The sequence below is a fragment of the Saccopteryx bilineata genome, chromosome 5, assembly GCF_036850765.1.
Source record: "Saccopteryx bilineata isolate mSacBil1 chromosome 5, mSacBil1_pri_phased_curated, whole genome shotgun sequence".
NCBI lineage: Eukaryota > Metazoa > Chordata > Mammalia > Chiroptera > Emballonuridae > Saccopteryx > Saccopteryx bilineata.
The window spans coordinates 63,960,638-63,972,137 of NC_089494.1; the positions used below are offsets into that span (position 1 = coordinate 63,960,638).

The 11,500-nt window shown below is 42.3% G+C and overlaps 1 non-coding gene across 1 annotated transcript; it reads left to right on the forward strand.

Annotated features, from left to right (window-relative positions):
* Positions 1-10,820: 10,820 nt before the first annotated feature.
* Positions 10,821-10,896, forward strand: TRNAV-CAC (transfer RNA valine (anticodon CAC)). Its single transcript has one exon. It is a non-coding gene; the product is annotated as a tRNA-Val (tRNA).
* Positions 10,897-11,500: the final 604 nt, after the last annotated feature.

The following is an 11,500-nucleotide window of genomic DNA, read 5'->3' on the forward strand; positions in this document are numbered from 1 at the left end:
TCTCAGAGGTTTTTAACCAACTTAAAATTCTTAGCTCAGCAATGTGTCTAATTCTCCTAATCAACTCAGACCCTGAGCCCATCTCTAAAGGGTCCCACCCGGGAAGACTTCAGGGGTATCCCAGCCTTTGTGGGGAACAGTAGTATCCACTAGTCTGGACGAAGGCACCCTTAGCCACGGAGACTCTCTGGACCCTTGCCAGCCACACGCAGCTCCAAGTTTTGTCTCCATTATTTTGGAAACAATGCAGAAATTTATGAGAGCTAGACCATGTTGGGTTACCTCTTCAACACAGGTAAGGAAATGCACAAGTTATAGGAAGCTGGGAAGACATTCCAGAAGAAGGATTTTCAGGAATTCAAAGATGGTGCCATCACAGGCAGCTGGTCAGAGGACATACTTGATGGAGGAGAGGGCAGAAAGTAGTCATTAGACTCCCCAGCTGATGCAAAGAACAGTTGAATACTTTGGCTCTCACCCAGGAAGCCCTGGTCTTCAGCTCAGTTCCTTCAGATTGCAGTTCTGTCTGTCCTTTCCTTGAATTTGTCAGTCATAAACTTGCCTCTTCTTCCTTTGGATCTGAGGGAAAATTTCTTTTCTTTCTTTCTTTCTTTTTTTTTTTTTTTTAAGTGAGAAGATTGGAGATAGTGAGACAGACACCTGCATGCACCCTGACTAGGATCCATCTAGCGACCCCCCCTCTGGAGCTGATGCTCTAATCAACCAAGCTACTTTTAGCACCTGAGGCTAATGCTCAGACCAACCAAGCTATCCCCAGTGCCCAGGGCCAACACTCAAACCAATCAAGCCACTGGGAGAGAGTAGCGGGAGAGGGAGGGAAAAAGAAGCAGAAGGTTGCTTCTCCTGTGTGCCTTGACCCGGAACTGAATCTGGTATGTCCATATGCTGGGTCAATGCTTTCTCCACTGAGCCAACTGGCCAGGGCCAGAATCTGATGGAAAACTTCTATCCCTGCATTTTCTCAGGAAGAATTTTTTCTTGGATAGTTTGAGTTCAGAGAAGGGCTTGACTTGGCCATCACGGCTTAAATACCATACTGTTGGTCAAATAGTTTGTAAATATGGTGTATATGTTTGCTCTCTTATAGTTTGCACTGAGGGCTGGGCTACGCCAGGTATAGTGGTCTGTGAGGTTGCAGGTTCTCTTCCTGACTGGGAGGGGCCATTGTCTTGCTAATGTTTACTGGAAGGGAGATTCTGCCCCACTACCAAGAGGTGCAGGAGGATTTCTTTTTTCTCCCCTCCCTGATCCCTTGCCCTCCATGGGATAAGCAGGGTTTCTGCTTTTCCCTTGGCTTTTCTGGTGGCTTGCCTGTCTTGGTGAGACACCAGTAAACAGAATGGCGCACCATCCTCCGACTCTGCCATTTCTTTACCACCTGCCCAAATTTAATGAGAACCTGCATGCGAATGGCCACGATGGCGGCGGCAGCCCCTGGCCTTACATATTCTCTCTTGTACCCACTCCTCCTAGTCAAATACAGTGACTCCGATGGCTATCAGGTAGCCTGTGGAGCAAGGCATTCCACTCTCTAGGGCTTGAAGTGAGTCAACAAGGAAACAAAATCTACTCAATTGTTGAGCAAACACTCTCTTTATGATATTTGGCCTAAACAAGTTCTTTTACATGGAGCACACTGATAGAATTTAAAATGTGGAATATTCAAAAACTTAGTGCCAAGGATCAAAGGCTCAAAATAAACATACAAATGAAAGATTATGGAACATAGGTCATAATACGAAAGCATAATACAGTGTTCTTAAAGCAGACATCCAGAACACTATCTGTTAAAATGCACAAAGTCAGAAACAAGCTCTGATCACAGGGCTTACACATATACACACAGAACTGTAGGTGTGCATGTACATGTACTTTTGCATGCATGTATATGTGTAAAGAGAGAGAGGAGGAGCTGGGGAAAGAGCTCTTGGCCAACACTCTCTTTTCCACACCCTGATTCTAAAAAGTAAAGAAATGACTCACACGAGGAAAACTTTAGGCTAGTGGGCACCTCTTGGACATTAGAGACAAGGGCTCAGGGCAGCTAATGGGAATTCTTTTTACTTTCATATGACACCATGTGATTTGTCTTTCACACAGAACCTGGTTATCCAGCCCCATTCCTCTCCTTTTCCCCCCTCAGTCCCTTCCTCTGGCCTTTGTGTCACTGCCCGCAGCAGTATAGATCTCTCTGAAGACACAGTACGGCCTGTCTTAGGGAGTTATCTACAGGGAATCCTGCCTACCGGGTTTGGTTTATCTGACAGCCGTTAGATGAATCATTTTCTGGTCAACAGGCCAGAAAAAAGATCAGCGCTGAGCCTGGATGCAAAGTTTTGTTGGCACAGGCAGCCTTTTGGATCACAGTCTTTTCAGGGAAAGTAGCAAAGAGGAGTGATTGATGTCAGCTGTCGCCAACACTGAGAGATCCATGTTGAAATGGAACCAGGCCCTGGCGAGATAGCTCAGTTGGTTAGAGCATGGTCCCGATATGCCAACATTGAGGGTTCAACCCCTGGTCAGAGCACATACAAGAATCAACCAGTGAATGCATAAATAAGTGGAACAACAAACTGATGTTTCTCTCTCTCTTCCTCGAAGTCTGTATCAATCAATAAAGAAATGGAACTGGGATTTTAGAGCAGCGGTTCTAGATAGGAACTGAGGCAGCAGGATGCCAGGCTTGTGAGCACATCCCCGGATGGAATTCTGCTGCATTGCCTGTGGGGACCCTTCCTTGTTTCTTTCAGGAGCTGAGCACTTTTGTCTCCTAGGAACAGTCTCTGCCTTTTCATCAGTGCTGCCTTTTATTTTATTTATTTTTTGACAGAGAGAGAGAATCAGAGAGAGGGACAGATAAGGACAGACAGACGGGAAAGAAGAGAGAAGCATCAATTCTTCGTTGCAGCACCGTAGATGATCATTGATTGCTTTCTGATATGTGCCCTGACCAAGGGGCTACAGCAGACCAAGTGACCCCTTGCTCAAGCCAGCGACCTTGGGCTTCAAGTCAGCGACCATGGGGTCATGTCTATGATCCCACAATCAAGCCAGCAACTCCACGCTCAAGCTGCTGAGCCTGTGCTCAAGTCGGATGAACCCACACTCAAGCTGGGTTTCAAACCTGGGTCCTCTACATCCCAGTCCAATGCTCTATCTCAGGGGTCCCCAAACTACGGCCCACGGGCCACATGCGGCCCCCTGAGGCCATTTATCTGGCCCCTGCTGCACTTCCAGAAGGGGCACCTCTTTCATTGGTGGTCAATGAAAGGAGCACATTGACCATCTCATTAGCCAAAAGCAGGCCCATAGTTCCCATTGAAATACTGGTCAGTTTCTTGATTTAAATTTACTTGTTTTTTATTTTAAATATTGTATTTGTTCCCGTTTTGTTTTTTTACTTTAAAATAAGATATGTGCAGTGTGCATAGGGATTTATTCATAGTTTTTTTTATAGTCCAGCCCTCCAACGGTCTGAGGGACAGTGAACTGGCCCCCTGTGTAAAAAGTTTGGGGACCCCTGCTCTATCTACTGCACCACCACCTGGTCAGGTGCTGCCTGTTAGCCATCAGATGTAGGGAAATCTTCAGTGTCTCAGAGTTAGACTGCTTGATCTTTGCTCTCTCCAGACATTTGCTGCATCAGAGCCTTAATTCACAGGACAATAAGAAAACCAAAATAACAAAAGACAAGTCCTGGGGCTTAGCAAAGACTGAGAAGAGGGAATTCATCTTTCTATCCACATTTTTTGTGAATGCTGTTACTAAGAATATGCTAAAGTTGATACGGTTTTCTTTAGACATTTGGCTGAGTGCCAAGTCTTTTTAAGTTTGACCAGGAGAGTTATTCCTTCAAAATTGCTACCTTTGATAAATGTTTTTATTTTATCCCTTGGATGGATTTAATTCAAAGTCATTTGCTTATTACACCGAGAGATTCAAGCTCAAAGATATTTAATTATGCCTAACCTTTATCCCATTAAGTAGATTAAACATCTAAAGCATTGGCTGGCCTCCTGTACGGCTGGCCTGTTAGCTATGTATGTTCAACTGCAGCTTGCAAAAAACAAGAAGTTACATCAGCCTTAAAACAGTATTTATTCAGGAATTGATTCTATTTTGAGATTACACTTGGCTTAATTGTACAAAGCAAGGAAATAATATGACAGTGAAGCGACTGAATTCATAAATACATTTCTTTTAGCAAGAAAGGCCAAAAGAGTCATCGAATGCAAATTTATCCTGGCTACTGAGTAATTACTCTTTCAAGGACTCGAGAAATTGGCAAGATTTTTTATTCTGTGCCAGCAGTGTTCTTAAATGCAGTCTTACAATAGGGGGGAAATACCACACCTATGAGAGTAGAGGCAGGTATCTTCTTTGGGTGAGGCCTCTCACAATGCGGAATGCCTTCAAGGGATTCAGGGGGGGAATCTAAGCACTGTAGTGTCTAGTGATGCTTATCTATCTACTTGCCCCAATAAGCAGGCAGATAAATATATTTGTAAGAAATCCTAATTTTGGCCTGACCAGGAAGGTGGTGCAGTGGATAGAGCGTGGGACTGGGATGCAGAGGACCCAGGTTCGAGACCCTGAGTTTCACCAGCTTGAGTGCGGGCTCATCTGGCTTGAGCAAAAGCTCACCAGCTTGGACCCAGGGTCGCTGGCTCGAGCAAGGGGTTACTCAGTCTGCTGAAGGCCCATGGTCAAGGCACATATGAGAAAGCAATCAATGAACAACTAAGGTCTCACAACGAAAAACTGATGATTGATGCTTCTCATCTCTCTCCATTTCTGTCTGTCTGTCCCTGTCTATCCCTCTCTCTGACTCTCTCTCTGTCTCTGTAAAAAAAAAAAAAAAGAAATCCTAATTTTGAATTATGCATATACTAAAATACTTTGATGCATGAAAACGTTTTCCTTGATACGTTGTCCTGAGACATACAAAAAAAGTGGTGACACCTATGTTAACAAGAATATGGAAGAAGTCTACACTGAGGGAGGCTGTCTATATGTATGTGCAGCGGTAGGCTGGTAAATGTTTGACACCCAACCCTCTGAAATAAAAAGCCCTGATTAACAGCGTTCACAAATTTTCATGATGTAAATATTCCCACAATGGCTGATTTCAAGCTACCAGCGTGACTCCACTGAACAGACCTGGGAAGAGACGCACAGTTGCACACTGCTGTGTTCCCAGCATACAAACATAAAAAGTGTAAATACTTAGGGAGTGATAAACTTTGAGTATTTATCTTTGCATTTAAAGTAATTATTTAAGGCCCTGGTTGGGTTGCCTAAGTTGGTTAGAGTGCTGTCCCAATAAGCCAAGGTTGCAAGTTTGATCCCAGTCAGGGTACATCCAATAATCAACCAATGAATGTATAAATAAGTAGAACAAAAAATTGATGCTTCTCTCTCTTTCTCTCCCTTTCTTTCTCTATTAAATAAATAAATAAATAATTTGTTTATTAAGTTTATACAAACTTTTATTAATGGCTGTGTTGAGAAGTTGGCTTGCAAAGTTCCTGGAAATTTAACAATTGGCTATCAGGAGCTGGCTCTGTGTGTGTGTGTGTGTATGCGTGTGTATGTGTGTGCATGTGCGTGTGCATGCGCGTGTGTGTGCATGCGCGTGCGCATGCTTACATAAAATATAATTGAGGTCTTGACAAAGTATAAACTTACCTATGAACCAGGGAGTTAGCCAATACTAGAGAACTTTGTTTCAAGTTTTAAAAGAATTCCAGAGTAAAGCAAAATGCATAGTGGACAGAACAAAAATTGACTATAATCAGGAATCCAAAGTGATCCCAAAAAGCCAGTGTATAAATTTGACTTCCCAAGAATTTAGGTGAAATAAATGTCAGGCTGCAAATGAAAAGATGCTTCCACCTTGCTGACCCCACCCCATAGCACAGAATTTTAGTATAACCCTTTCAGCTAATTACTCAGAGAACACTAGGTTTTTCTTTACAGTATCTGGATTAGCATATATATATATATATATATATATATATATATATATATATATTTCAGTAGTCTGAAAATATCCTTGATTGTTTTTATTTTTGTGTGTGTGTGTGACAGAGACAGAGAGAGAGAGAGAGACAGATAAGGACAGACAGACAGGAAGGGAGAGAGATGAGAAGCATCAATTCTTCATTGCGGCACCTTAGTCGTTCATTGATTGCTTTCTCATATGTGCCTTCACTAGAGGGCTACAGCAGAGTGAGTGACCCTTTGCTCAAGCCAGCGACCTTGGGCTTCAAGCCAGCGACCATGGGGTCATGTCTATGATCCCATGCTCAAGCCAGCAACCCAGTGCTCAAGCCAGATGGGCTTGCACTCAAGCCAACAACCTTGCAGTTTCAAACCTGGGTCCTCTGTGTCTCAGTCCGATGCTCTATCCACTGCATCACCACTAGGTTAGACTATCCTTAATTGTTGATCAAAGATCATAAAAGAAGGGGCTTCTATAATTACTACTGACCAATTCTTTTATGTAGTGTACTGTGGTCACATACTCTTTTTGGGGTCTAAAAACATCACACATACCCTTCTTTCTGCAAATAATCCAGTCTTCCTGACTAGAGAAGTAGGTTTATAAAGCAGGTCCACCAAGTAAGAGCATTTGTTCCTCCAGGAACAATAATTGGTTCATGGCATCTGAGTTTCACTCTGACATCTGCTTAAGACTAGATCAATCCCTGGACTTCTTAGTTCCCAGTGACTCAGCTAACAACTTCTTCTTCCACTACCACCCCACCTCCGCTGCTGCTGCTGCTACTACAACTATTTCCCTTCCTCCTTTTCCTCTTAATTATGTTAGTTGGTTTTTATCACTTGCAACCAGGAGTCCTAACTAATAAGGAGATTAGAATAGCCTTCACCCCAACGCAAAATCTTTCTAGTTAAAAATCACTGGGGAGGAAACAAGGAAGGAAGGAAGAAAAGAAGGAAGGAAGGAAGGAAGGAAGGAAGGAAGGAAGGAAGGAAGGAAGGAAGGAAGGAAGGAAGGAAGGAAGGAAGGAGAATATATAAGGGAAGATCAAATTTAAGTGATAAAATCATGTGTGGGAGGTTGTTGGGAGATCAGCCTTAGAGATTCTTGGTTATTCAGAATAAATATTTATGAATCATTATCAAGAAAAATCATTATAAATATTGTTCTGAAAAACTCAATATTTCCCACATATATTTTTACAAACCTTTTCTTAACACAAGTTTTAGATATAAAGAACCACGAGTAGTCGAAAAAGAAGTGATGTGGCCCATGACATCCTTGCTCACCACGTCCACCTTTCACCCTGGTGTTCCAGACAAATTTCCTGTTGTTTCCCAAACACATTGGGCTTTTTATCATTATTATGCTCCTATTCATGATATTTCTTATTTCTGGGATAACTTTGTCTCTTTTCCCTTTCTAAAAAAAGTCTTATGTTTCCTTAAACACTCAGTTTAAATATCACCATGATGCCTTCCTGGAATTCTCCACAGAAAGAGCTCCCTTTCTGCACATTAATAACACTTTGGTTCATTCTTTTATTATTGCAATTATTACAACTTAGAAGAAAAATGTATACATTTGTTTCCACACTAGGCTATGAACTCCTTCAGGAAAGGGACAATTTCCTGTATTACCGTTACCTAACATGTTATTTGGTACATTTTGGATGCTTGGCATATTATTTGAATGAATAATTGTATGAATGACCAAATTAATGGTAGCAGATATTCTTTAAACACTTATTACATACTAAGCACTTTACTGGATTATTTTTGCTTAATTCTCTCCAGAACCCCATGATGTAGACACTATTATTGCAACTTACTCAGGAGGAAACTAAAGCTTAGAGAGTTGAGTCACCCAAAGGTCACACAGAAAATAGTTTTAGAGCCAGGATTTGACCCAGGACATCTGACTACTGCTCTTACTCCTATACTAAACTGTTTCCCTACATTAAAAATCTCTTTGGCCTGGCCAGGTAGCTCAGTGGATAAAGTATTGACCTGGTGCACCAGTAGTCATGGGTTCAACCCCCGGTCAGGGCACATAAGATAAGCAATCAATGAGTGCACAACTGAATGGAACAACTAAGTGAAACGACAAGTTGATGCTTCTCTCTCTCTTTCTCTCCCCTCTTCCCACTTTTCTTCTCTCTCTCTCTCTCTCCCTCTCTCTCTCTCTCTCTGTCAAATCAATAAAAAATATTTTCCTTTTACCTCCAGACATTTGGCTATTCGTTTTTTGCTCTCTGGGATTGGAGATCTACACAGTCAGCTCTTATTCTAGAAGCCATTAAACACCCCAGGAAAATTTAATCCACAATCTCAATTTCATTCTTATTTGAGTTTAGAAGGAAGATCTGCCTAACCCCATCTCTAAGACATCTGGGTGCAGGACAGCAAAGGATTAGTCACCCCCTGGGGTAGAGTCCTTTGGGAGAGGGCTTTTCTGTCCTTCCAGGGTGGGGCTATAAGACTTAAAGAGCTAGTCTTAATTAGAGCATTTCCTCACTGAGTAAATATTAACCTAAAATTCAGCTACGCCTTTGGTTAGCAAGTCACAGCTTGAGGGGTTGCCTTCCATGTTTCCTCCCAAATTCTTCATGGAGGTGGGAAGGCGAGGGGAAAGCACAGGGAACTGGGAGGCCCCAGGCAGAGATGGAGTCAAGCTGTTCTGCACATGTTACTAAACCCCATGCGCTCATTTTCCCTTCCAACTAGCTAACTATTTATCTGTGGCATTGTTCCTGCCATTGGGCATTAAATAAACTTCGTTTAAACAAGCAATTCCAAGAGTCACCTACCAGGAAGGCTACCTTAAACAAAGTAAGGGTTCCTCCGCATTCTAAGAGACCAGATACTTGGCAGTCACAAATGAAGGGTTCTATAGTTTTATGAGGTGACAGAAATGTCACTGAACTTAATCCTGGTTTTCTCATTTTAACTGGAACACTGGCTAGAGGCCCAAAATGAAGTGCGCTACATTTGGAAATTAACCTAGTGTAACCCATTGAGCTCCCGGGAACGTGGTAGGTTTTCCAATGACCTGGACATACTTAGAACTACAAACTGAGGGCAGGACGGGCTGACCAGGCACTTTATTAGAGCTGCCATTATGATGGGAGCTATTGTGTGAACTGATTTGGATCTTTTAGGAAGCCAACATGTTTTTTTTCTGGTATTAGAGAGCTGACACACTTCCTGGACCCATTTTCTAAATGCTCCATGCTCCCATAACCTCCTCTTTTGTTCCTGGTATCACTAGTCTACCTGAGAGGGTTGGTCTTTTTACTGTCATTTGTTGTCTTCTTAACCATTTAACACGAACCATTTATATAAATAGATCCTTTCTCTACATGGATTACCCCATGCCCTGGCCAAACTTGATTTTGGATCAAGTTGGGAGAATTCCAAATCATTCTACACAGTTAACAGATATTTTAATGTACAGAAATATATTCTAATAATTTTATAGTGAAGTCCAGTAGGTAAAAGAAGTTATAAGATCAGTTATCATAAATAAGCAAACACACACACACACACACACATACACACACACACAAAACTTTGGCTACAGAGAGATTTCTGGGCACTTTTACATTCAAATTAACATAAAGTCATTATTTATGAATCATTGGAGTTTGTAGCTGTGGATATTATTCCATTGGGGAGCATTGATAATAGTCATAGGTCAATTTATGAGTTTTTCAAAGAAATTACTTCCCAGACCAGACAATAGAGATTCCTGTTGTAGCCCTTACTCATGTCATCCATATGAAAATGAAAAAAAAAAAAGGTGTCTTTTAGGAACAGGCCTGTCTAGTTAATTAAATTTTCTGAATTGCCCTGCAGGGGAATAATCTTCCCAGCATAGCTCTAGGCAATGTTACCTGGGGGTAAAGGGAAGAGAAATTCCATTCTCCACTGAGTCACCCAGTGTAGCGTCTTGGGTAACATACTCAACCACCCAGGGCTTTACTCACCAGAGCCATAGGATGAAGATAAGGAAGTAAGGATACCAAGTACATAACATAATATGGACGAATGGAAGAGAGATTAATGACAACATCTTCAAAGAATTATAAGAAGCCACAGATCACTTCTTTTTGGCAGGAATAGTCACAATCAGAAGTGTAAATATGCTTCACTGTACGTATCTTCCTTTCTACAAAATCTTTTCTCCAGAGACAATTAAGACAAATGTTAAAATCTCATCTGGACTAGGATTTTAACAACCACATTTCATCAGTTCAAAAACACCTATTTTCATATTTTACCATTTCTGAAATCTGGAGGTGTCTTTGCATATCACTGAACTGAGGATGCATCTTAAAATTCATGGCATTGTAAATTTAATGATATGCAGCATTTCTTTTTTCACTTATACAAACAGGTCTACACAGAATTACCTCCCTTGACCAGCTGGCTTGCTGAAGGGATTGTGGTGGCTCTAGTGGCTTTGGAGCCCTGAACTTTTGCAAGGGGTTGGCACACTCAGAGGTAACCAGCAGCACCCTGAACCCAGTAGGACTGACTCAGTTAAAGGAAAGATTGGATAGCAAATGCTCTCAATGGACGCACAGAACTCTATGAGACTGGCCAGCCAGCCTGATGTGTTGGAGGAGGATGTCAGGAAGTCTTCCTGAAAGGAGTGATGTTTTAGCTGAGACCGAAAGAAAGAATCAGACTTATCTAAACGCTGCTATTCAAAGTATCCACTAAATCTATTTGTTACTAGCCTTCCCTGGATAAGCACAGACATTGAGAGTAAGAATTTAGAAACTTTTATAGCCCTGGCCGGTTGGCTCAGTGGTAGAGCGTCGGCCTCACGTGCGGGGGACCAGGGTTCGATTCCCGGCCAGGGCACATAGGAGAAGCGCCCATTTGCTTCTCCACCCCTCCGCCGCGCCTTCCTCTCTGTCTCTCTCTTCCCCTCCCGCAGCCAAGGCTCCATTAGAGCAAAGACCCGGGTGCTGGGGATGGCTCCTTGGCCTCTGCCCCAGGCGCTAGAGTGGCTCTGGTCGCGGCAGAGCGACGCCCCGGAGGGGCAGAGCGTCGCCCCCTGGTGGGCGTGCCGGGTCGATCCCGGCCGGGCGCATGCGGGAGTCTGTCTCTCCCCATTTCCAGCTTCAGAAAAATACAAAAAAAAAAAAAAAAAAAGAAACTTTTATAACAGCCAGACAAAGTAATTTTATCTGTTGAATCTAATAATAAAAAATTGGAGAATGTATTTAATGCACCTGTTTTAAATGTTTAATTTCCCTGGTAAGTAACTTTGTTGTGTTTTATAAAAATATTAGTCAGGGCAGATTTTAAGTAAAATTTTAAAAAGGCAAAAAATTAGATCTTTGGAGAAACTCTGGACAAACAGTGAGCTAGGCAATGATGAGGAAAGAGATCAGAGGGAAGTGATGAGTCTTGACCCTTAGAGAAAGGAAGAGAGGGGTTGGGCACGAGTGATGAGGATTTT